This window comes from Danio rerio, chromosome 6, assembly GCF_049306965.1.
Source record: "Danio rerio strain Tuebingen ecotype United States chromosome 6, GRCz12tu, whole genome shotgun sequence".
NCBI lineage: Eukaryota > Metazoa > Chordata > Actinopteri > Cypriniformes > Danionidae > Danio > Danio rerio.
In genome coordinates, this window is record NC_133181.1 from 46,296,523 (window position 1) to 46,322,746 (window position 26,224).

The following is a 26,224-nucleotide window of genomic DNA, read 5'->3' on the forward strand; positions in this document are numbered from 1 at the left end:
TTATGCATACAAAGTATATTTCCCCACTAACCAAATTGTGGCTAGTGAAAATGCAGCATGGCTAGTAACATTGGAAAACTACTAGCCAAAGTGGCCGGTGATTTAAAAAGTTAATGTAAAGCCCTGACTGTATATATATTACAAATCAAAAATAGAAAGTGTTATTTGTGGAAACTCACTGGAAATAAGCAAAATAAAAATAAATGCTCAGATTATTATTATCATAAAATAGCCCATCTATATGAATTCATTTCACTGTAGTAAAATTTGCAAAACATTTTTGACTGCAAAAAGGTAAACCATGATTAAAGATTTTTTTTTTTGTTTCGACTGTAGATTATGTAAATTGCACATGCTATTTTTCACAATAAGTAGACAAAAGCAAATGATAGATGTTAACATGACTGTGTTTCCCTTGTCTAACTGTTATCCAGTCGAACAAAAAAAGCATCTTTATTCCAGATAAACAAGGTGTCAGACATCAGTCAATCTCGTCTAGATTGACTTGGAGCCAAATCGAAGCAACAAACGAATGAGAGCCAGTGCACATTACTCGTGAAATTTTAAAGAAGTGCTGTTTTATTTTATTCATTGAGGAATCCATTATAGGCTGTATTCCTAAGAAGTATGTAAATGACGTGCCTTTCAAGGTAGAGCCGGGGCAGAATCCTCTCCATCAACTAATGACACCGCTCATTACATGCAGAACAGAGCCCAATGAAAGTGCTCCTGTCTGTGGCCGCCGCTTCCCTCTGTAAATCCCTATGAAATGCTAATATCTCACTTCTAATTAAAGGATACTAAGTCCAAATGTACCTACGTGCCAGCAACATAAATTTTATTAATGTTTTTTTTTTCTCTCTCTTCGTCGCTACAAACGCGTCTGGGCTTCATTCCATTAATTCATATTTAATACCACGGCTGCTCAAGCATTCTTCTCTCTTTTCTTTTTACTTTCACTGCCTTTTTATTTTCGATCACTTGTGGCCCACGATTACAAACAGATGCTCATTGTGAGCTGAAGCTTCATTAAGGGGTTGTGAAACTATAGTTTTTTTTTTGCAGGTGCACAAAGCTTGGCCACAGAGACGTTTGCACAAACAGATTCATACGCACACGAGGTGCTAAAAAGATCGAATGAAGAAAAAAAAAGACAACAACAACACTGAGTAAACCGGTATGGCCTCTCCGAGCCTGCACACATGTACAGTATTTACACATGTCTGCATGTAAACATGTTTACAAAAAACCTGCAGCCATTCTACGAACTCGACCTTGACGTCTGCAAACAACAGCCTCACAAAGTTCATTAAGAGAAGGTTAAAAACAATGCCGTTCCCTTTCACCACAAAGACAAAGCTGGCTTTGTGTGTTGCCTTTTCTTAAACGCAAAACGCACTGGAAATTGATCATAGTTGAATTAAAAAGCCTACCTAATGGTTAGTATGAAATACGGCCTAATTAGGGCTTTGGTTTTATAGCGCCTGTTAACGTAGTTATCACTTACAACATTGTAATGTCAAAATCAATAGGGATTACTTATGTCCTTTCCGCCTCCATTCTGGGAGGTGACAATGGCTGATCTGTCTTTGCACTTATTAGGCAGGATTGAGCCAGACGGTGTTTGAGAGAGTAAAAAAAAAAAAAGAAGAAGAAGAAAGAATAAAAACTCAATCTATGCAACCCTTTTCATATGGTATTACTCAACAGCATCAAACCTAATCAAAGCAATTTATTCCAGCACGAAAGTGACAAAACACTCCACAGAAAATACAGTCACTGATTTACTGCAGTCTGTAGAGACTGAGAACAAGGAGAAAACAGTCTAATCTATGAAAGATAAGGGGGTCAATAAGAATAAAATCTGTTGCTTTTAAAGAGGTGTAAAAAAGTGTCAAAAATATGCTTCACAAAATTTTGTCTAAAATAACAAGGTTATAGTGTTTATTTGCTTTAAGAAAATGCAGTCTATTTTTGGACCACTAAAAATATTAATGTTTTATGACAGTTAATCATCTTTAGTTACCAAATCTTGTTATAAAAGTAATAAATAAAATAAAGTTACTGAAACAAAAAAGTTACTGTTTAATTTTTTAAGTAAAATGTTAACAATAAATAATTAATATAATATTGTAAAAATATCATTTTCATTTTAATTTAGTTTCCATAAAAAAAAAAATAAATAAATAAAAAAAAAAAATATATATATATATATATATATATATATATATATTTTTTTTTTTTTTGTAAATATACATAAATATATTTATTTTTTGTAATAATGCACTAAAAGCAAATACATAAATAAAAGTTAATTTAAAAATATTAATTAATTACTTCTGTTTTTTTTATTTACCAAAAATGTATACCAGGATTTACAGAATACACCCACTAAAATGTTATTCGATGTAGTTTCTATAGAAAAAAATAACAACAGACAAACATTAGATAAAGTAACTTCACTTGTATTTAATATACATTCATGTATTTTAAATAAGCTTGGTTTATTTTTTAAAATGTGTAAGCAGTATTTCAGTTTTAAAACTCAACAAACAAACATAAAAAATACAAATAGAAAAAAGAAAAAATAATAATACAAAATTTAAAGAAAATAAAAGACTAACATAAACTGCATTAATAAAGAAAAAGGTTTAAAAAAAAAGTAAAAAAAAAAAAAGTCAACAAATGCCTCACAATTCCCTGTTCAAATCTAACCTTCTGTTATGACAATATAATGTCCACAGATAATGAGCAAGCCTGTGCTGAAGAGTGTGTCTGATTCAAATCTAAGGTTACAGCGGCTGACCTTCAACATTCCTCAATGTCCCAGAATGCCATTCATCTACAGCTGTAGATAACGCTGAGCAAATATCAGAAGCATGAGGATTTTAGGATTGAGTCGAGGCCGGACACATCCTTAACCTACAAGAGAGATCTCGCCACTAGAAGCCCTTTTCTGGCAGATTTACAGAAAAAGAATCCATGTCCTGTCATTTTTCTTGCCATTAACAGTTTGATCAGTCTATTTGATGAAGTTTCTTGGACTTATAAGCCACCTGCACTGATAGAATCGCAAGCAGAATAAAAGTCCCAGAGATACTCACCAATCAGAGGAGAGAGAGAGCGAAAGAGCTTGATTGGTCGACTTGAGCTGGAGTGTTGTGTATGAGGAGGGACACAACCTGAGACTCGCACTGAACTGTTCTGAAAGACTGCAAGCGTCTCTTCAGCTGATATATCGCAAAACAAGACAAACACAGGCAACCAGTGAACAGGCAACCACAACAAACAAAAGAGCGAAGGCTGAAAAAGAGAGAGAGAGAGAGAGAGAGAGAGAGAGGGAGTGAGAGGGAAAGCAAGAGAGAGAAAGAAAGATGCAACAAATCATAGACCGAGACATCCACCAAAGTGATTTAGCAGAAAAATATTTAAAGTTTCATCTAATTTTAAAAAACACTTTTTACCCCCAACAAAAAATAAAGATAAAAATCATCAAATTATATATAAGAATAATTTGTTTCATGTTAATTATATATATATATATATATATATATATATATATATATATATATATATATATATATATATATATATATATATATAAATAAGAATTATATACAGTAATAATGTAGATACAATTTAAAATAGTAATACAAGCAAAACAAATTAAAATGATAAATTCTTGCTCTTCTTTTATCTGATTTCTTTTGTTGTTATTCTCTACAAAATTCAAAATGGACAGCTCTCAGCAAATATAGTTGAACTCAGAATTATTAACCCACCTTTGAATTTTTTTCTTTTTTAAATATTTTCCAAATTATGTTTAACAGACCAAGGAATGTCTTCTGGAGAAAGTCTTATTTGTTTTATTTTGATAAAACACCATTTTAAGGTCAATATTATTAGCCCCTTTAAGCTATAATTTTTTTTTTTTTGATAGTCTACAGAACAAACCATCGTTATACAATAACTTGCATAATTACTCCAACCTGCCTAGTTAACCTAATTAACCTAGTTAAGCCTGTAAATGTCACTTTAAGCTGTATAGAAGTGTCTTGAAAAATACCAAGTCAAATATTATTTACTGTCAGCATGGCAGAGAAAATAATCAGTCAATAGAAATAAGTTGTTAAAACTATTATATTAAGAAATGTGTTGAAAATTTCCATTAAACAGAAATTAGAAGAAGAAAAAAAACAGAGGGCTAATAAATGAGGGGGGCTAATAATTCTGGCTTATACTGTATGAGTACACCCCATTTTGAAAATGAATATTTTTATCAGTTTCTCAGTAATTATGGGTAATATATAGTGGTGCATTTGAACAGAACAGACTTATTAAACAGATATATTTATTAAAATATTTAGTCAGAACATCTTTAGAAATGGAAAGATAATACATTTTAATTCATGCAAAATATTGTATATTTCAACAAAATTGTAAATATTTTTTGTTTCTCTTGATTTTTGCTATTTTTGAAAAATGTTTTTAATATTTTTTCCCTAACATATAATTTTAAGCTACTAATTTTGAACTATTGTAAGTTATTTTGTTATATTAGCTCCAGATTTGGTTTCAGTGTAAAGCATCCTATATTAATATTAATATAATATTAATTTAATAATAATATTAATTTTAATAATATTAATTTAAATGAGAGATTTGTGGGAGGTGTACTCGCATATGCTGAACACTGTTCTTAAAAATACTGCAATTAAAAATGCATTCATTAACTATTAATCAAGTTTGTGTATGTTTAATTAGAGCTTTACATCGTAAGCTGTTCAGTTTATTTGAATTTTAACTATCATGCTTTTTTTTATAGACTTAAGGCAAAAACCCATTAACTATTTAAAATAAGAATCATTTGATGCAATTCTGTGTATCAGCATTAGCTTGCAGTAACACTTTTACAACTAATAAATTGAGATATGACATTGTCTCAAGTGATTTATTATTAATTCAGTAGTTCAGTTTTATAATCATATGTATTTACTGATATTATATTAATAACTTGTCTATAATTCATTAAATACAAATAAATAAATTCAGAATTTACTTCAAGATCTAAAAAAAATATTAAAATAAAATCTTGAGAAATAATAATAAAAAAAAAATCACAAAAATGCACATTTTCAGAATGACTTAATTTTTCATAACAAAAAAGAAAAGCTCTTAATTCCATAATACCACAAAACATTTTTTAAATCAAGCAGCTTCAGTCTCCTTGCATTAAAGAGGACCTATTATGCAAAAATCACTTTTATAACGAGTTTAAGCACAGTGGTGTGGCAACAGTGTGTGAAGATAGCTAGCATCTAAGATAAAAAAATTTATTTATTTCATTTCCCCGCCCATTAGTGACAACATCTCCCTTGTTAGCAAAAAGTGATTGTAGCTCCGCCCCCTTTTTGAAACGAACACAATCTCATTTGGATTTAAAGCAACAGTCACCAAAACAGCACAATTTGGATTAAAGTCTAAAAAGGACAACTTCAAAGAAGTATTTTGAGCTGAAACTTCACACATCCCTGTTATAACTGTGAGGTAAAATAAATGCTATCACCTATTAATGCTATAAATCGCCTCCATTGACATGCTCTTAATAAAAATAACCAAATAACAAAACAAATAAAAAAATAAAAAAAACAACAACCCACCAGCATTAATCAAGCTATTTCATAAGAAAAAAGGGACAAAATCTGAACAGCTGTAGACAAAGAGAAAGCAAACTCAGCCAGGGAAAAAGCCCAAATACCATTAGCGCTCACGCGGCGAGACGTGGGCACGGCTGAATAATGTAATAATGAGAGGCAAAGCCTGTGACATTTGTTTCTTATTGTGTAAGTGGCAGTTTAAAGGCCTGTACCCTTTACGGGGCCCCTGGCCTTCCTTCAGCACTGTTTTAACAGACATGAAACCATATTAGGACGTGTATGCTAAAGTAAACAATAACATAGTTGCAATGAGATGGAAATTTTTTAGCTAATGGTGTTTGTCATTCCTGTTTTCAGTCTTGGATTTCAGCTCTTTGCTTCTTTCTCTTTTCTTTTTTACCTCTACTCCCTCGAGTTTGGGGGGATTGTGTTTATGAATAAAAAGTAAAGTGGTCAGTCCTCGACCTGCTGCAAAACACACAGTAAACAGATCAGCTTTTAACATGCCTGCTCATTTTTGTTTGTTTGATATTCTGAATTAGCCTTCAGTGAAAAGTCAACCAGAGCTGTGACAGATATTATGCATGCTCTCTTGCCCATGCACTAACACTGTAATCTGTTTCAATATTATTCAGAATTTCAGCCTAAAATATTAGAAATAACAAGCATAAAAAAAAACAGGTTTACCCAAACAGTTTAAAGTGATACCTCACCCAGCATTTATAATTATTATCATTAGTAGTAGTAGTATTGATGATGATGATTTTTAATATTATCATCATCATAGTTGTCATAATCTGAGAAACGATGTTGTAGATGATAGCTATTATCTTTATTATTGATTATTATGATGATAATTATTATTAGCTTTTTTTAGTAATTTTTTTTAGGGATTTTCACCTTTATTGATAGGACAGTGGAGATTGACAGAGAGGTAAGTGTGGGGAGCAGACATAGGGGAAGGCTCAGCAAAGTACCTTGAGCCGGAAATCGAACTCGGGTCGCCGCAAGCACCTGGGTGCTATGTGTCGACTCACTAATCACAAGGCTATTATAATATGATTTAATAGCATTGGCATTATCAACATTATTGTCATGATCATTTAAGAAACAAGTTTGCATAGATTTAACCATTATATTCAACCATTAAAAAGACGTTGGATTATCCAACAGATATTGTTTTTATTGATCACTTAATAAAATAAATAAATAAATAAATAAATAAAAATAATGCTGATAACATTTGTACATCTCATATATATGCGGTTTGCAATCCCATTCACTCACCCAGAGCTATGATATTTCAAAATTTCATAATAAACCTTAAATATATTGCATTTTTTACTTCATGCTTATCATATTACTTCCATATTTCATTGCCATACTTGTCAAAAGTTTGGTAACATTATGATACTCACAAAGGCTGCATTTATTTCTTTAAAAAAAAATGATAGTGAAATTTCAATGTTAACTTGTGTATATTCAAAAATGTCACTTTCAGCTTACACTATAAACATTTAACTACCCTTTGAATATTTAAAACATCTGAATAAATTATCAACCAAAACACACACACACATATCCATCGTTAACAAGAACCTTCAGCAAACAATTATTAAATTGGTCCATTCATTTCTCGTCCAAATAATTCTTGGATTGATTTGTTGTTGTTTAATCAGTTATGTCAGCAGTGGCCATTCTGAATGTTGCCTGGATTTAAAATAACTCTTCAGTAAAATATTAATATAATTTAACACCTAATATGTTTTTTTCCAAGTAAGCCCAATTAAGAAAATTAGTTTAAAGATATTTTTGAAGAAAAGAAAGAGCAGCGTGTCAAAGTGAAATTACTGAATTACTTTCCCATTTGAAGAACTGTGACACATATTACATTTTACATTACATGTGTTTCTTTTTGAAGCCAAAAGAGGTGCAGAAATGACACGTCACCTTTTACAAAGTCCAAAGTCTAACTATTATTACAGATTTTAAAAGCCACAACAAAACTTCAGCTAACCAGTGTAGGCGTATCTCCTTTACTACCCACAGCACAAATACCGTACGCTCCCCCACACACACTCACACAAACACACACATACGCATCCCTTTCAAATGCAAGCTGTTTATTTACTTAATGTTAAAGCTATTCCATTAAGAAGTCAAGCCCAGGTGCTGCTTCATCCCTAAAAAGGGATTTTGCTTAATCAAATAAATACCACAGCGAGGCAGTGCCAAACTGATGTTGACCATGAATATAGCAAATGTCAGCTAGAGAACAATAAACATCAACCTACGCTCTTATAAATAAAGATGCCAGTAAGAACCAAAAAGTGGTTTTCACAGGGATGGCACTGAAGAACATTTTTCCAACACAAAGAATTTTTTTTTTGTGAAAAATTCACTAAACAGCAACAAACAGCATTTCTACAAACTGTATCTTTTCTATATCTGAAAACTATTTTTTCACAACATAAAAACATAAAATAATTTACAGGTATTAACAGATTTTAAAGGCTCTCAATGGAACCATTAAAGTAAACCTGTTTGACTATTGAACACAAAATAAGATATTTTGAAAAATGTTTAAAACCACTCACTACTCTATTGTGGAATTCAATGGTTATTGGTATCTAACATTTTACAAATATGTTAAAAAAACACAAAGATTTGGAATCACCTGAGGTTAAGTAAATTTTTATTTTTGGGTAAACTATCCCTTTTAAATGGCAATGAAAAACTTTATTTTAAACCATTAAAGTAAACCTGTTTGACTTTGTTGAACACAAAAGAAGATATTATGGAAAATGCTTCAAACTGGTAATCATTGACATTTATAGTATTTGCTTGTCCTACTATTAAAGTCAATGGTTACCGGTTTCTAACATTTTTCAAAATAACTTAAAAACCTCATGAAAGTTTGGAATTACCTGAGGTTGAGTAAATTTTTTTTTTTTCGGGTGAACTAAGACTTTGTGAAACACAAAAGAAGATATTTTGAAAAATGTTTAAAACTGGTAACCATTGACTTTTATAGTATTTGTTTGTCCCACTGTAAAAGTCAATGGTTACCGGTTTCTTACATTTATCAAAATATCTTTAAAAAAAAAACAGCATAAAGATATCTATCCCTTAATGCCTATAAATAACCTTTATTTTTAAGTATATGTGAGTCATTAGTAAAACACACTTTAAATTTCACAAAATGCTTTATGATTTATTAATTTAATCTGCTCATTGTGAGATGAATATTTAAGGAAGGCAAGCTAAGACCAAGCCCATAGTATATAGCTTACCTGATTATGTTCCACAATGTGCTAATGATTTCACTTTCGTCTTGCCAAAAAGAGTTCAACCATGCAGTGTATTTGCATTGCTTGTACAAAGAAAACAAAATGACGTGGTGAAAAAAAAAGACAAACACAACCTTACTTAAGAAAAAAAGAAGCAAAATAAGCATTCATTTGATGTCGGGAGCACCGTCTATAATCATTTCATCGTTCAATTTGACCCATTTAAAAATACGGTCATCTCTTTTCAGCTGGATGAAGGAATTGAAAAGTGATGTAAAAAAAAGAAGAAAAAGAAAAAACAGAGCACGTCTTCAGATGAAAAGAAGACAAACTGAGCTTTGTGATATATGTGACAAACACTCTGGCGCACACTCCTCGTGGAGCGTTTTTGTGGACAGATTTGCCTTTCATCTCGCTGAAGACAACTCCTCTGACAGAAGCGAGACTGCAGCCTGCCTGACTGCCATCACTTCCATTCAGTACAAAGATTCTGTCACGAAGACTCGCTCCGGCGCAGCGGCAGACCAGCTATATCAAAGCCTTTTCCCCTCTAAGAAAGCAGAATTCATTAAGTTATCAACAGTGCTGGGTGGGTTACTTAAAACTATAGCCTGTTACTGATTACAGATTACATGATGGAAATTGAGGTCAGTAACGCAATGTATTGGATAACTCGTTTTAGGAAATGTATTCCCTGTGCTCTTGGATTACTTTTAGATTACTTTGGATCACAGGTTTGAATGCAATTACTGTCTTAACAAGTAAAATATAGTATATTATATTCATTGTTATTAACATGGGCTGCACAATAGCTCAGTTGTTAGCACTGTCACCTCACAGCAAGAAGGTCACTGATTCGAGTCCCGGCTGGGAATCATTTAATAGATGATAAAAAAGGGACACATTACATTCTTATATACAACTTACGTATTAACAAACCATTAACTAAGACTTTTAGCTCAATAAACTACTAATTAAATGCTAATTAATGATTAGTAAGGTAGTGATAGTACAGGGTGTTTAGGTATGTAGAAAAATATACTTAAATAAATAAAAGTACTAAAAAAACTAACAGTTAATGTCTTAATAATAAGCAGGTAATAAGTTAAAAATGTGAATTGTAACTTAAACCAAAACAATTCATTAGAAGCTAAAAAGTTTTTAAATAAATGAAAAAAAAAAGAATCCTTCGGCTTAGTCCCTTTATTGATCAGAGGTCGCCACAACAGAATGAACCGTCAACTTATCCAGCATATATTTTACACAGAGGATGCCCTTACAGCTGCAAACTAGTACTGGGAGGCATCCATACACACTCATTCACACACACACTACGGCCAATTTAGTTCATTCAATTTATCTATACCGCATGTCTTTGAACTGTGGGGGAAACTGCAGCACCCACCCACACATACAAGGGGAGAACATGCAAACTCCACACAGAAGCGCCAACTGGTCTAGCTGGGACTTGAGTCAGCAACCTTTTTGCTGTGAGGCAAACCACTGAGCCGCAGTGGCCCCCATCTGACATTTATCTTATTGCAAAAACATTTACAAGCAATTAAGACTAATTTTACATACATTTAAGGTGCTAATTAAACATTAAATATATTAGTATTCTAATTGTCAAAATCAATATCAAATACTATGAAAGTCAGTGGTTACAGGTTTCCCAATTTTTTCCAAATGTTTTCTTTTGTGTTTAACAGAAGAAAGAAACAAAGTAAAAGGTGTGTAAATGATGACAGAATTTTCATTTTTAGGGGGACGGCCTCTTCAAGGAGGTTTTAGCCTTCTAGACTGTTTCTAATACTCAAAATCAACATCATTTGTTATATTTATATTCAATTCATGACTAATGCCACTTCTACAGTACCAATAATATATATTTACAAAGTATGTTTCGGACACTGAAGTACTGGTAAGTATGATTCTGATAACCATCCATACAATATTATCATCTGAAACTTCCAGTGTAAAGGGAAATGCTGACACCTTCATGGTTATGAGGGGATAAAAGCTAGTGCTAATTCATTCATTTTAGATGTTACCGCTCTAAAAACTCGTTTTATTACAGCAGACTCAAAAAGCTCTCTGGAGTTCTGCATAAACAACTGTGTGACTAGCGTAAGCATTTAACTTTCTCGTTAGCAATCTCCCCCGTGTGGCGCTTTAGCCATGCTGGCTTGTTTATTATGTTCATAGCTTTGGCAGAAAAAGAGATTTAAGTGAACTCCTACGAATAGGAAGCACTTGTAAATGCATAGAAACACACTCAGCTGTAGAAACAGGGGAATTAGGAGCTTACCAAATGCTAATGCTAATACAAAGCAATTTTCAACCTGATGCTGATACACAGAATTACTTTTTTTTTTTTGTAGTAAGCAATAAAATGTACTCGGAAGAGCTATTACATGGACCCTAATCCACCCCTGCGCCCTAACATGCATCAATATACAACTTTTTATTTGGTGTTACCTCGGAATTTCCATCTTTGTGGTTGCCGTAAAACGAGAGGATGAGGCAAATAAAGTAAATAATCAAGTGTATGATCTTCACAGGCATTCCAATTTAGCCTTTGGCAGGCACCACACAGCATGCAAATATCATTTTTTCCCCTGCTGTTTAGCTCTCTGAAAACGCACTCAGAGTTTAAGTGGATATACACTTACAGGAACTTGCGGTATTGTGGTTGAGTGGTGATACCAGGAGTCCAGACAAAAGCAGATGTGGACATGAAGTGGACTGTATAAAATTTTTGAGATAAGCCTTTTTGCATTGGATAAAAGTACATGTGCAAATGCAAATCCTGTGCATGATCTTACAGTGTGATAATGTTTATTTTGTCTGCCCAGTTGAAGGGAAAAAGGGAGATAAACGTGCTGTTGCCCAATCGAATGGTCAAACTTGTCCAAAATGTAAATTTGTGCCAAAGCGGTTTGCAAAACACTTACAAGATAAGCAACTAAAAAAAAAAAAAAATACAATATAAATATGTTTTTGTTATTCAATTGGTAAAAGCAATAAATATTCTTAAAAACAAAGTTGTTTTGCATTCCAAAAGTGAGACATAACATATATATATATATATATATATATATATATATATATATATATATATATATATATATATATATATATATATATACATACATACATACTGTACATACATACATATACATATATATACACATATATATATATATATATATATATATATATATATATATATATATATATATATATATATATATAAAGAGAGAGAGGTTTTGTACTTTTTTATAATTTTAAAACAACTACATTGAGAAAAAATATTAACAAAAAAAAATTAAAAATAGTAGATCAATTTCATGCAAACGTCAACCTTTTTTTTTTTTAACATGAAACCCTTTCTAAGTTTTTATTTTTATTTTACAGTACAGTAAAAATACTCCAAAAATGCCTCTGCCAATGTTTTCAAACAATTATGTTTGATTTACCACACAAGTCACACAAATGGCAATTTCCAACCCAGGCTCATTCTGATTATGTACCCCTATATACATTTCTGGAGAGCACCAAATATACCCCAGGAGGTATGTTTTTATTGCAGTTTTTGTTTTTGTAAATGCACCAGAGGTCGTTGTGTACGCTTTTTAAGATCTCAAATTTCTCCAGCGAGTGCCATTCGTGCCTGCTGTTCTCACGTAAATCCACCAGAGGCCGCTGTTGTCCCCTTGCCTAAACCCAACCGATACTGTTTTAAAAAGCACCGATTGACCAGCACCCACTCACTTCACAAAACCCAACCGACAGCATTTTAAAAAAAAGCAATCCAGAAAAAGAAAAGGGCTCAAGGTGGCCTGATTTTTATCACGTTTTCAGATTTTACCACATTCACACCCTGTTATTTACTTGTTTATTTAATTTTTAATTTTTTTTTTGCCTTGTGTTTTTGTCTAACCTGTTTCTGGAACTGTTCTCCGCTGGACTTGAACTCTATCGGCATGGTCAACTCTGCTTTACGTCTCAAATACTGCCATGTAAGCGGCAAGCCACTGGACAAACTGGTAACAGCGCAAAAGCCGTCCACATAGAGGTAAGAGATCAGCTAATAAGCGCGAAAACGAACGGTGTCATTAACGAACGGTGCCCTGTAACATTAGTTTAAAGAGAAAATGCAGCCATTCCTCTGGCTACATAATTCTACATAAACATATACAGGGCTATGTTTTCAGAATGAGCCCATGTTGGCACATCTGTCACATTTAAAATGAAGCTTTTTCCTCATAAGTGCAAACATCTCAAATAAAAATAAAAAAAATCAATTAATTTTGTTCTATGGTGAGCCAAATCTTATTTCTTTTGATTAGCATTGTTACTTTAAGGTTGTGCAATTCAATACACAGAATTTCTAAAGCATGCTGTATACTGTAAACTTGCAGACTTTTTTTGGTCACATGATAATGCATGTATATTTTCCTCATTTAAATATAAAAATCTTAACAGATTGATATTTTTTTCTGATTCCATAACTTTGTGGTTAGTAGTTTTAGAAAATATAAACAGATGTTTCAATATAATGTTAACATATACTTTCTATGCAAATTTATATTTTGCGTTTTTATTAAATCCGTAACACTGGAATTGCTCAGTAACCTCCAAATTGAATTATTTTTTAGAATAAAAATTAAATAAAATGCAATTTTACATTGCTGAATCAACCTAAATACATTGCTTTTTAAAAATGTTATACAAGTTAACAGATAGAAACAACAAATAAATGCAGGTTATTGTTTTTGGCAGACCAAAATAAATAAAATTATGATTCCATCTTAGATTCATATAAGGATTAGGTTTAAATATTTTAATAAAATACATCTAATTATTTTTACAGCCTTTAGTGTAATTACACAAATGGGAGATCAACATACAAATGATGCAAAAAGAGATAAGGCAGGAGAAGCTTTTTAAGGCATATATTATGGTGAGAGAATCAGAAAGAGAAAACAAACACATAGCGGGCTAGTTTTAGATATTTGGGTGTGTGTGAATGTGTCTGCAAGTATGAGCTCATGGGAATGGATGGGAAGTCCCTTCCTCGTGCACCGTACTGTCATAGACAGAACACAGACACACAAACTCCCCCCATCTCACACCCAGTGCATGAACACCCCTATTTCACTGCTATGGTTTGCTCCAAAACCTTTCAAATACTGCTTGGTGCTATTAAAGAGTTCACCCAAAAATAAACAGTTACTTTTCTTCACTTGCTCATTTTCAAGGGGTTTTGCGTATAACAGTTAATTTTTTTCTGTTGAACGCAAAAGAAAATATTGTGAAAAATGTTGGGCATTCACATCCATAGTAAAAAAAAAAAAAACAATAATAAAAATACTATGAAAGTCAATAGGTACTCTGTGTTCAACAGAAGAAAGAAACTCAAACAGGTTTAGCACAAGTCGAGGATGAGTAAATGATGGCAGAATATTCTTTTTTTTTGTGAACTGTTCATTCAGGGGCTCAATTTTGTCTTGTCGTTTCTTGCCCCATTTTAAATATGTTGACTATTGCACCAAGCAAACAAGGATTCAAATAAGTCAAATCCTCTCTTAAGAATGAAAAGTACAAGAAACAAAGGGAATAAAAGACCTGTGCAGTTAGGCAAATAAGGCATCCTGTTTAGTGGAAAACTTTGGCGAAAATAAACGACCTCTCCTTTTTTCTCAACCTTGAAAATACAAACACAAGAGCTGCAACAAATCAAGTGATTCATTAAACTAGAAATAGAATAATAGCACCAGTTCTGACCTCTCCAGTCCGTCAACAAATACACACACACACACACACACACACACACACACACACACACACACACACACACACACACACACACACACGTCTAATAACTAATCATTTGTTTACCTTATCCAAGGACTTGCTTATTTGCGGCCGTCTTTAGCTCCAGCGCTGCGTTTAACCTCCCTGCCCTGCAGAGACAACAAGCACAGAGAAAACGCTGGAGCTGTAAAAATTAATACTGCTTTCACAAACCATCAGTCATCTCTGTGTACAAAATGACATTTAAGTATGCTATTTTTGCTTTTTGATGGTGCAGATAAATTAATGAGGACTCTGATATACCGAAGTAAACAGAACTTTAGAGAACTTAAAAAAATAATCAACAACCTTAAAACATTTATACCCTACGCATTACTAAAGAAATAACTATTAATATTTGAAACATTTTAAATTTAGTGACTCATTATCTTTTTTAAGTAATAAAAATAATCCTTTTTTTAAAATCACTACAGTATCTGGATATATTACACAATATGTACTAGGAGTGTGGAATTTCGATTAGCTATATAATAATATGTGGTGTAAAGTAACAAATTACAAATACTCAAATTACTGTAATTGAGTTTTTCTTTGAATGTAATTTACTAGGTAGTTTTATAAATGTGTACTTTTACTTTCCCTTAAGTACATTTCAGTGCTGTATCTGTATTTTTACTCTACTATTTTCCTTCCTTCTCCAATCACTACTTCATTTTATCTTGTTGAAGGTGATTGGCTGAGTAGAAACATTAGTCTTGTGATTCCCATCCAATCAAATCGCACATAGAAAGTAAATCAACAGCTTAAAGTTAAGCTAAAAGTGCTCCCACCAGACACAGAGATTGGCTAAATGAATTTAAAAATGGTACAAGTCCACTGTTTAACTCTAGGGGATTTGTAAAATAAGCTGATTTCTGACAAAAGAAAATGCAGTGTTCCTTTAAAGCATTACTATAAAACATATTTAAAAATATATAAATTCAGTTCATGGTACTCATGTTTTAAAAATGGTACTTGGAAATACCACAAGGTATAAAAAAACAACCATAATACATTCATTCCTTTTTCCAAAAGTATCTAAAAGTTCCAACAGTATCACAATTTGTTGCCAACCTCTCTATAAAGCACCTCTATCAAACATGAGTCATAAAGTTCACCATCTCGCATTTATAATCTTGACTCCCAAACAACATACTCAAAGAGCATATTCTCATGCTAAACTACTGAGAAAGATACTATAGGCCAACATCCCTTGGGCATTTGAATAAAAGCATGAAAGCTTAGCCGAACGTGAAAAAATATGCAGTTTACATTTGGCAGTCAAAGCAGTGGCTGGCCGTTTGAGCAGAGTGATTCTGTTTATCTCAGGTAAAGCGAGTGCAGATAAAAACACACACCGATGTCCCTGCGTCAATTACCTGTTAAAGCAAGCGGTCAACATTCGCAGCGACTAAAAACAACCATTAAGGCTACACGCATTCCCCATTCTCCTTTGTCTCTCTTTCTAATTCATTAGACTTCAATTAAGACGTCATCCCTGCTGTTATGAATCAATAGCTCGTGGTGACAGGTGATGAATTTTTCAGCTTAAAAAGCTAAACATCATTTATTCAAATCACCTGCTAAGGTCTCAGGTGCTAAATGAGTTTACTGAAATGCCTAACGCTCATTTAGACAAATGTTCTCTCGTCCTAATGACAAGAGCGTTTTGCATTGAGAACAGGGAAGGAAAAGAGAGAAACACGCGACAGCAGTTACCTTTCAGTTTTTTAAGCCCCGTAATGCGCAGCTAAATCGATAACAGTCCAGACTGAATGCATGCAGTCGGAGGTAATGCTGAGGTTTGGAGCGGTGGGGTGGCGGAGGCCTGGGGAGTGAATAAATACGCTCGTACCGTCAGACTCAGCTGGAGAAGGAAAAGAACCAGCGCTCTGGTGCTCGGGGAACTTGCTGAGATGATCGGCTTCATGGGTGTGTTATGAAGGAAATGCGACGAGAGAGAGACAGTTAAATGAGCACATGGGATGAATACTGGCGGAAGACGATAACAGAGAAAGGCAGTTGGGAAAATATACTTGAGGTTCCTGTGAAAAGGTGTCTCTTCAATTACGTCCATGAGGATTTAATTACCTCACTATTCAGATTTACTAGTTTATTTGTAAGTAGTTATGTTTCCATTCACCTTTTTCTATGAGCATTTTGGATATGCGCATGAAAAAACAGTTGACGGAAACGCCAAGATGTGCATAAGTTTTAAAAATGCGCATAAAAAACATTTACACACAACGGTTTATTCTATAAGAAAAGATGCACACAAACTATGATAGAATGACTTTTACGGAATAAATTCCAGTATGCGCATTAAAAAAGGTCATGTGATTTTGTTGTGAGAGATCATGTGATTTCCCAGAGATGGGTTGCAGCTGGAAGGGCATCTGTTGCGTAAAAACATATGCTGGATAAGTTAGCTGTTCATTCCGCTGTGACGACCCCGGATTAATAAAGGGACTAAGCTGAAAAAAAAATGAATGACTGAATGAATGAATGAATGAATAAATGAATGAATGAATGAATGAATGAATGAATGAATGAATGAATGAATGAATGAATGAATGAATGAGATCATGTGATGATAAAAATGTGGGTGAATGGAAAAACCAGCAGGCTGAGCACATTATAAAACATCTAAAATGTTGTTTTGGTCATTCTAAAATGCCTTAACCGTTTTAGTATTAGTGTTATTATATTATTAATGACCTCCAGAACTGTCAAGAGCGCCTGTGCTCCGTGTTTCACACCTACAAACACCACCACGTGTTTATTGTGTGTCAGCATTTGTCTTCTGAGGCACAAGTCATTTATTAAATAAAGAAGAGATTCACGCAGATCCAGTTAATCAGGAAGTGATAATTTGTTTTGTTTTTTTGACTCATTGGATGGAAACACTGCTTTATTTGCATGTCTTTTATGCTATATTCCTGTTTTGCGCATAAATTTAACACGCATCATTCGATGGAAAATAGCCACAGTATATTAGGAAGTGTCCAAAGTTTGTTTTTATCATCCCTGAACAGTGATGAAAATATACAATTTCTATGTAATTTCTACATTTTAAACACCTATTGGAATAAAATAAACTTTAATATTGCACAAAAATGATGTCTACCAGACATGATCCTTCAGAAGATATTCTGATATGCGAGTAGTTACTTGGAAAATTTTGTTGTGCTGCTGATTGTTTTTGTGAAATATCTTTTTCAGTGACAAATTTCTAATAAAAAAAAAATCTGAAATGTTTCAAACAAATAGTATTTAAAAATGTAACATAACCTAGGAAATAAAATTAAATTCATTAAAATTAAAAATGAATAAAATTTGTACTCACATCGTCATGCTTTTTTTTTTTTACTAAACCATAAAGCAATTCTGTTATGGTTTAAAACAAATTGCATGACAATGTGAATTCATTCATTTATTTATTTATTTTCCTTCAGATTAGTATCTTTATTTATCAGGGGTCGCCACAGCGGGATGAACCACCAACTTATCCAGCATATGTTTTACACAGTGGATGCCCTTCCAGCCACAACCCAGTACTGGGAAACACCTATACACTCTCACATTCACACCCACGTTAGTTGATTTAATTCACCTACAGCAGGGGTGTCCGAAGTCGGCTGGAGGGCCGGTGTCCTGCTGACTGTAGCTCCAACTTGCTTCAACACACCTGCCTGGAGATCTTCTTATATGCCTAGTAAGAGCTTAATTAGATGGTTCAGATGTGTTTGATTAGGGTTGGAGCTAAACTCTCTAGGACACCAGCCCTCCAGGACAGAGTGTGGACACCCCTGACCTACAGTATAGCACCTATCTTTGGACTGTGGGGGATACCGGAGAACCGGGAGGAACACCACACGAACATGGTGAGAACATACAAACTCCACACAGAAACATCATCTGACCAAGCCATGGTTTGGACCAGAGACCTTCTTGCTGTGAGGCAACAGTGTTAACCACTGAGCCACCGCACTGCCCCAAAATTATTTAATTGTTTAAAATAAAACAAAATAATAACAATTACAAGTTATAATAAAATACGCATCTTGTAAAAGTGCATGACAACTTGTTTGATAAAACTGTATTCAAACTAGGGTTATCATAAGCATCGAGTTTGGTATCAATCTGTAATGAAATAGGAAAAACCTTTTATGCTAACATTTTAGCGCTGTTGAGCACATTCCTAAACACTGCTGACTGACCATTGTGAACAGCAAGGAAGAGTGATAAACCGATGACTTTCAGGGCCAATCACAGTCATTTCTGTTGAGCATGAGAACACAATGGTCAATCAGCAGTGGTTAAGAATCTGCTCAGAGCTCAAATATTAGCGATTGGTACCGAACTCGATACTTTTGACAACCCAAACAATCATTTAGGTATCCACGAGAATAAAAGGAATATACTAATGAAACTGACATAGCTGGTTTACTATTTAAAGGTATTTATGTTTGCGAGCATTTGTATTTTGTCTGGTAAAAACTTTGATCATGCATTGACACTGATGGCTAAAACGACAGCATGCACATGATGAATATCAATAATCTCATTTGAAAATCCACATCTGAAGAGGACTTATAAAATGTTGTTCTTATTCAAGCGCATTTACATTGTACAGAATTCCTGGCTAAAACCAAGCCAACACTAACGGAAAAAGGCCCTGGTGGTCATTATGAACGCCTCTTCAGTCCATCTAATGGACCATCTCTTCCCTCACTTCACCAAAAACACAAGAGCACATGAATATTTACCACCAAGCAAAGCCTTTCCATTAATCGGTTCGCAAACGCCTAAATAGCATATCTGTAGCTACTTCTACATGGAGGTCATAAATGAACATTCCTGCTTCATTAGCATATTAATTTATGCAGCCACTGAGTGCAGCTCATAGGCTGTGACCAGCTCCTCTCCTCCCCTATTGGTCAAGGAAAATAATTCATCCAGTGTCCTCTGACAAGTGGGCTTGATTTTCATGTAACAAAACTGAGTGTAATATATATTAGTATATTTAGTATTTATATTTAAGTACTGTAAAAGATAAACCAAAAAATAAGTATCTACTCTTGCTCAATTCAAATTGTTTGTTGAGTTTGGTAAATAAATAAATAAATAAATAAATCTAAATTGTACTTTTTGGATTTATAAAATACATGCTGTCAATAGACCAATCAACAAATTAATCAATCAATCAATCAATGTAGTTTTAGGCCTATAAATTAATTTAATTGCAAATATTATGTGAAGTACCAATAAATCCTATTTGTTTTGAATTTATAAAAATTAAATGAATAACAAATATGTATAATTGATCCAATTTAATTAAAATGACATGGCATGATTATGCAATAAACTACATTTACACTGCATGTCATTTTTATGAATACTGTAAATATAATGTATTGTAAAGATAAATTGTTGTGTTAGGAGCCAACTAGCAGAATGTTTTAGTTATCACATTTACATGTATACGTATTCAAACTTGTGAGAAAATACACAAACTCTGGTTCTCACAAGTTTGAATATGTGAACTGGAGATATTTAACAGTGAAATTTGAGTTAATCCCACAAACTGTACAAAGCTACTGTATAACGTCAGAGGACTTTAATAGATTGACTATGTTTATAGTGATGCTGATGAAACATTAACAATAAAGAAAACTTGAACATTCTTAGATTTTATATTACACTTTTAATATAATAATTCAATAATTCAATTATTATTATTTTTTTGGCCATTTTAGATGCATGTTTATTTAAAAAAAATAGGTGGAAATCTGCACAAACACAATGCACACAAAAAAACATGACATGTGGGTATGAATTGACAGCAAAAAGGATGTAATGCTAATTGTACCATGTCTCAAAGGAAAAGGGTTAACATTATATTGTATTTGGCATAGGGTGACAAGGTAGCTTAGTGGTTAGCACTGTTGCCTTACAGCAAGAAGATCGCTGGTTCGAGTCCCGGCTGGGTCAGTTGGCATTTCTGCGTGGATTTTGCATGTTCTCCCCATGTTGACGTGGGTTTCTCCTCTGGGTGCTTCAGTTTCCCCCACAGTCCAAAGACATGCTAAATAGGACAATCGAATAAAATAATTTGTCTGTAGTGTATGTGTGGGAATGAGTGTGTATGGGTGTTTCCCAGTACTGATTTGCAGCTAAAAGGGCATCCGCTATGTAAAATCTATTTGGATAAATTGGCGGTTCATTTCACTGTGGTGACCCCTGATGAATAAAGGGACTAAGCCGAAGAAAAATTATTGAATGAATGAATGAATGCATGTAATTGCCATATATTAAACATACCGCCTGCTAAAAACAATACTATTAATATAACCATAGTATTGGTAATTGTATATATTACACACAAAAAAAAAAACAAAAGTCTTTGTCAATCAATAATCTGGCTCTAAACGAATGAAAGCTGATTTTATCACTGCTTTAAAAGTTCATTTAATTTGGAAACACATTCCACTCTAGTGAAATGTATGAACAGATATGTTGTTTTTTGCGGTTTTGCAGTAACACATTTCCACAGAACCTGGGATGCTCAAAACTCTGATCTAAAGCAGAACAATCATATCAAAAAACGTGAAAACAGAGAGAGAGAGAGAGAGAGAGACAGACAGAGAGAGACCGCAAATAAGAGCCTGAGCAGAGGACAGGCTGTGATATCTATATTGAGTCCATTTGTGTTTGTTTTTAGGGTGTGTGTGCACATGATTTTCCAAGTCACTGTCTGTGCTCTGAAATACAGGAAAATTGCATGACTCACTTTGAGACAAATGCAGCTGTTTACAAAAGCCTGACAAAAAGGTGACTAAACTGAGCTCTCTCTCGCGCGCTCGCTCTCTCGCTCGCTCGCTCTCGCTCTTGCTCTCTCTCTCTCTCTCTCTCTCCAAAGTTAGTTATAAACATAACATTTATTACAATTTTCTATTTGCTTTTGAGTATTAATGCAAAGTTTAACATGTTTAAAAAAATATGTTAAAGATGAGAGAATAGGAAAATAAAATAAAATTAAATAAAAATTTCACAATAATAATATAAAAAAAATTCTAAAATAAAATAAAATAAATATTAAATGAAATTCCATATAATTCAATCATATTTTGATCATATCGTATTGCTGTACACCTAACCAATTCATTATTAGTGTCTCTGAATGTTAAACTGCATAAAGATTGTTTATATATACTGTTTGCATGTTATGCACGCATAAACGGCCCAGTCTAGTCTTTGGGGACTTAGTTCTGGGAACTTCATCACTAGAGCTGCTCTGTCTCTTCATCAGGGTTTTATTATTTCATTTAAAAATTTAAGAATTGTGCATTAAATAAAAAAGATAATAAATTCAAATAAAATAGATTAAATTAAATAATAAATACATATAAAGTGAAATTTCATGCATTTTTATTAATCATATTAGAATTATTCAAATGGTTATAATAAAATAAAAAATTAATTTAATTAAGATTAAATAAATATAAAGTAAAATGTCATGCATTTTTTATCTTTATTCAAATGTTTATAATAAAATAAAAAATAAATTAAAGTAAATCAGATTAAATTCAATTTAATTAATTAAGTAAGTAAATATAAAGTGAAATTTCATGCATTTTTAATCATATTAGAATTAATCAAATGTTTATAATAAAATAAAATAAAAATTAAATTAAATTTAAAATAAATATAAAATTGAAATTTCATACATTGTAATAATTTCAGAATTATTCAAATGTTATAATAAAATAAAATAAAAACAATAACAATAACAAGTTACAGAATAAGTAGTAAAAATCCCTCCCTCCCTTTCTTTCTCTCTTAGCAGATCCGGATTCATTTCAACTGTTCCCAAAAACCTGAAAGTCATTTTTATAATTTGCTTACAAGCAGGCTTGGCCCATTGTTTTGCACGTCCACATTCGTGTAAACAACGGCGGTTTCCGACATGCAAACAGACGCGAAACCTAATTTATCTGGGCTTGAGCGTGGGTCACTTGAGCTTCTGGAGGCCGAGCGAGTCGGTACATAGTCTGCTGAATGTCAGTCTGTCTGAGTCTAGACATTTTTTCGGACCTGCCCTCACGTTTTGCTGAGCTAAGAACAAAGTACACAGAGTACACACACACATATACACACACACACACACACACACACACACAGCTTTCAGTCTTAATACCAAGGCAGCGGTATTTCGTTCCTATCCCAAAACAAACAAGGCAGTGCATTTCTTTACACTATTTAAATGTTAACAGGCAAGAGCGCAGACTGAATAGAGCATTCTTTCACTCTGGATACCAGAAACGGCCCAGCCAGACTTTCAAAACAAGTCCTAATGAAATCATCCAAAAGATAAATAAAAAGCTGCACTTGTTTTCTTTTCTGAGCTCGCCTCCACCTCTTTTTTCTTTCCCTTTTTTTCATAACTGAATTATATATTTTTTTTATCTGAGTGCAGACCAGTGCCTTACGAGTGGAAGAACTACTGTAGAGTGATTTCTCATTCTCTCTTCCTTTCCCTCGATGACATTTGTAAAGCTAAGATTGTTTTAACATCCTGAAACTGATGATTTTAACCCAACTGGCTTTATGAACTCCAACAGAAATGTGGAATCCAGTCATAAAAACATGGAATGTTTTGGAATTCTGCATTTTTTGGATGAATGAATCACGAGTATTGCTGTACACCTAACCAATTCATTATTAGTGTCTCTGAATGTTAAACTGCATAAAGATTGTTTATATATACTGTTTGCATGTTATGCACGCATGAACGGCCCAGTTTCATAGCCCAGTCTAGTCTTTGGGGACACATGAACTTCATCACTAGAGCTGCTCTGTCTCTTCATCAGGGTTTTATTATTTCATTTAAAAAAAAAAAAGGAAAAAAAAAGGGCTGTCATCAAAAACAGACCACAAAACATATGAAACCATAAAAGAAATTGAGAATTTTTTTATATTACAACTTATAAATAATTATAAAATAATTTTATAAAATAAATATTTGCTAAATAAATCATATAAAATATTATATACAGTTGTACACCCGAATGTACTTGTCAAAGTAATAATATGTATGTGTTTATTTATTTATTTATTTATAATTCAATTTTGCAGAATAGGTAGACAATTGTTTGTGAAATTCTTGATTTAAAATTGTATTAAACTGAATAGATTTCCTGATTGTAAATAATAATTGGGCATGCCTTACTAAGATGTAGTTTAGCCATTAAAACTTTGTGAACAAAACTTAAAAACAGGATAAAACTAAATTCAGACATTTTTAGAAATAAATAAAACATCTTCATAGATACAGATAATATTTAATTATTGCAAAAAAAGACACAAAATTGTATCTAAAATGCATTATAGATTGATTCCCGAAAAAAAATTAACAACTAAATATTTTGATTTCATTAAGTAGAAAAGGACAAATATCTGCAAAATAATGTTTACTGTTCAAAAGTACGCACTAGGGTTGGGCCAATAGACGATGCCATTGTCCATCTGCGATGGCCAATAGACAATTCATCGCCTCGCCCCCATCGCAAACCTGCTTGCGAAAAAAACACACTCAGGATTTCTATTTGAAATAAAAGCTGTTATTCTAAACTTTTAATGAAAAAAAAATTTCAACATTGATAAAACAGCAGTTATTTGCCATTTCCAAAAATGACACAGACTGCATTATTGATTGAAGTATATCCTTTCTAATCGGCAACTCTAAAAAAAAAAAAAAAAAAAAAAATACATAAACAACCGATATACAAAAAAAAAGAACATTCATTCATGCATTCATTTTCCTTTGGCTTAGTCCATTAATTTATCAGGGGTCGCCACAGCGGAATGAACTGCCAACTTATCCAGCATTTGTTTTATGCAGTGGATGCCCTTCCAGCAGCAACCCAGTACTGGGAAACACCCATACAGACTCATTCACACACATAGATTACAGCCAATTTAGTTAATGTAATTCACCTATTGCACGTCTTTGGACTAGAGGGGAAACTGGAGCACCCGGAGGAAACCCACGCCAACACGGGGAGAACATGCAAACTGAAATGCCAACTGACCCAGCCAGGACTTGAGCCAGCAACCTTCTTGCTGTGAGGCGACAGTGCTAACCACTGAGCCACTGTACCAGAGGTTTGGGGGGATTGTGGCGGCGCGTTGGATGGCAGAGGGGTGTCACGGACGAAAGTGAAGTGGGTTGGGGAGTCGAGAAAGAAAGTGAAAGTGAAAAGTGGATGGGGTAGGAGGGCAGATCAAATTTCAGATGTGCCAGATCCGGATCCAGCATGTTCTGACACAAATTAAGCCCTGATTATAATATCACACTAACAAACAAACATTTTGACAATGTTATTTATTTAATCAAATATTTTATGTGTATTTTTTCTTTTAATGTTTATTGCCAACATTTAAAAATAAAAAGAACATTGATTCTGTACAAATTAATTACAGTAGACAAAACTGCTGAATATTTTCAAATGACAGCAATACACAGTACATTTTACATCAATTCTACACAAGCAGCATGATCCTCCATCAATAGCACAACCTATTATTTCTTGATCAGTCTATTTGGTCTTCATCTGTCTTTTTGTTTGTTAAAAAAGTACAATTCTCAATCAACCTTATCACAGAATCTACATATTTTAAGAGCTTCAATTACCCTAATTTGTAAGTCACTTTAGATAAAAGCATCTGCTAAATTACTAAATTTAAATGTACAAACACAAAGCCATTTGTAGCTATTCCAACCATTACATAACACCACTTTCTCTCAAGCAAATCACATGTTTTTACAGGTTAATTTCTTCAAATGATCTCAAGTCTCCTCTGACATCACGTTTCCTCAATCTCTCCACCAATCCCCGTCTCTTTCTCTTTTTCTCTCATCCGTTTTCTTCTCTGCTCTGACCACAGATCTGCTGTACTATTAATATCAATAACCCACAAATTCCATTTCCCCATGCAGAGACAGACTGAGAGTGAGCGCGGCGACTGAAGAAAGAGCAAAATCTCCCAATACAGATTCACTTCTCCTTTCGTGGGACAGATCTAATTGGACAGGAGAGAGTAGAGGCAGAGACTGTGCGCTTTACTCAGAAAGAGAGCTAGAACGACATGCACGAAACAACTTTTACACAGCATTTGTTTTATGTTTTTTTACCCAGAGAGAAAAAGAGCAGTGCCTAAAATCTATGAACACTTACCCATGAACACAAAGCAAAGCTCCACAAATCCAAATCCAAACAATTCGACACTTTGATCTGTACTATAAGTGAAAAAGTCCACTCTTCAGCAGCTGCCTCTTTATCAAGTGTGCGAGTCTTTTCCCTGTTTGCTGTTTCTGGTTTGCTCACACATGCACTCGCGTCTCGGGGGCTGGAG

At 33.4% G+C, this 26,224-nt stretch overlaps 1 protein-coding gene across 42 annotated transcripts in view; it reads right to left on the bottom strand.

Moving 5' to 3' along the window:
- The window catches only part of foxp1b (forkhead box P1b), a 291,166-nt gene that overhangs the window by 177,545 nt on the left and 87,397 nt on the right, over window positions 1–26,224 (bottom strand). For 25 of the 42 annotated variants that reach the window (XR_012407405.1, XR_012407404.1, XM_073953183.1 and 22 more), the window contains 1 exon segment: window positions 14,852–14,916. The exons of 5 other annotated variants lie outside the window; for them this stretch is intronic. The gene's annotated coding sequence lies outside the window, so the exon portion shown is untranslated. 42 annotated transcript variants of the gene reach the window in all.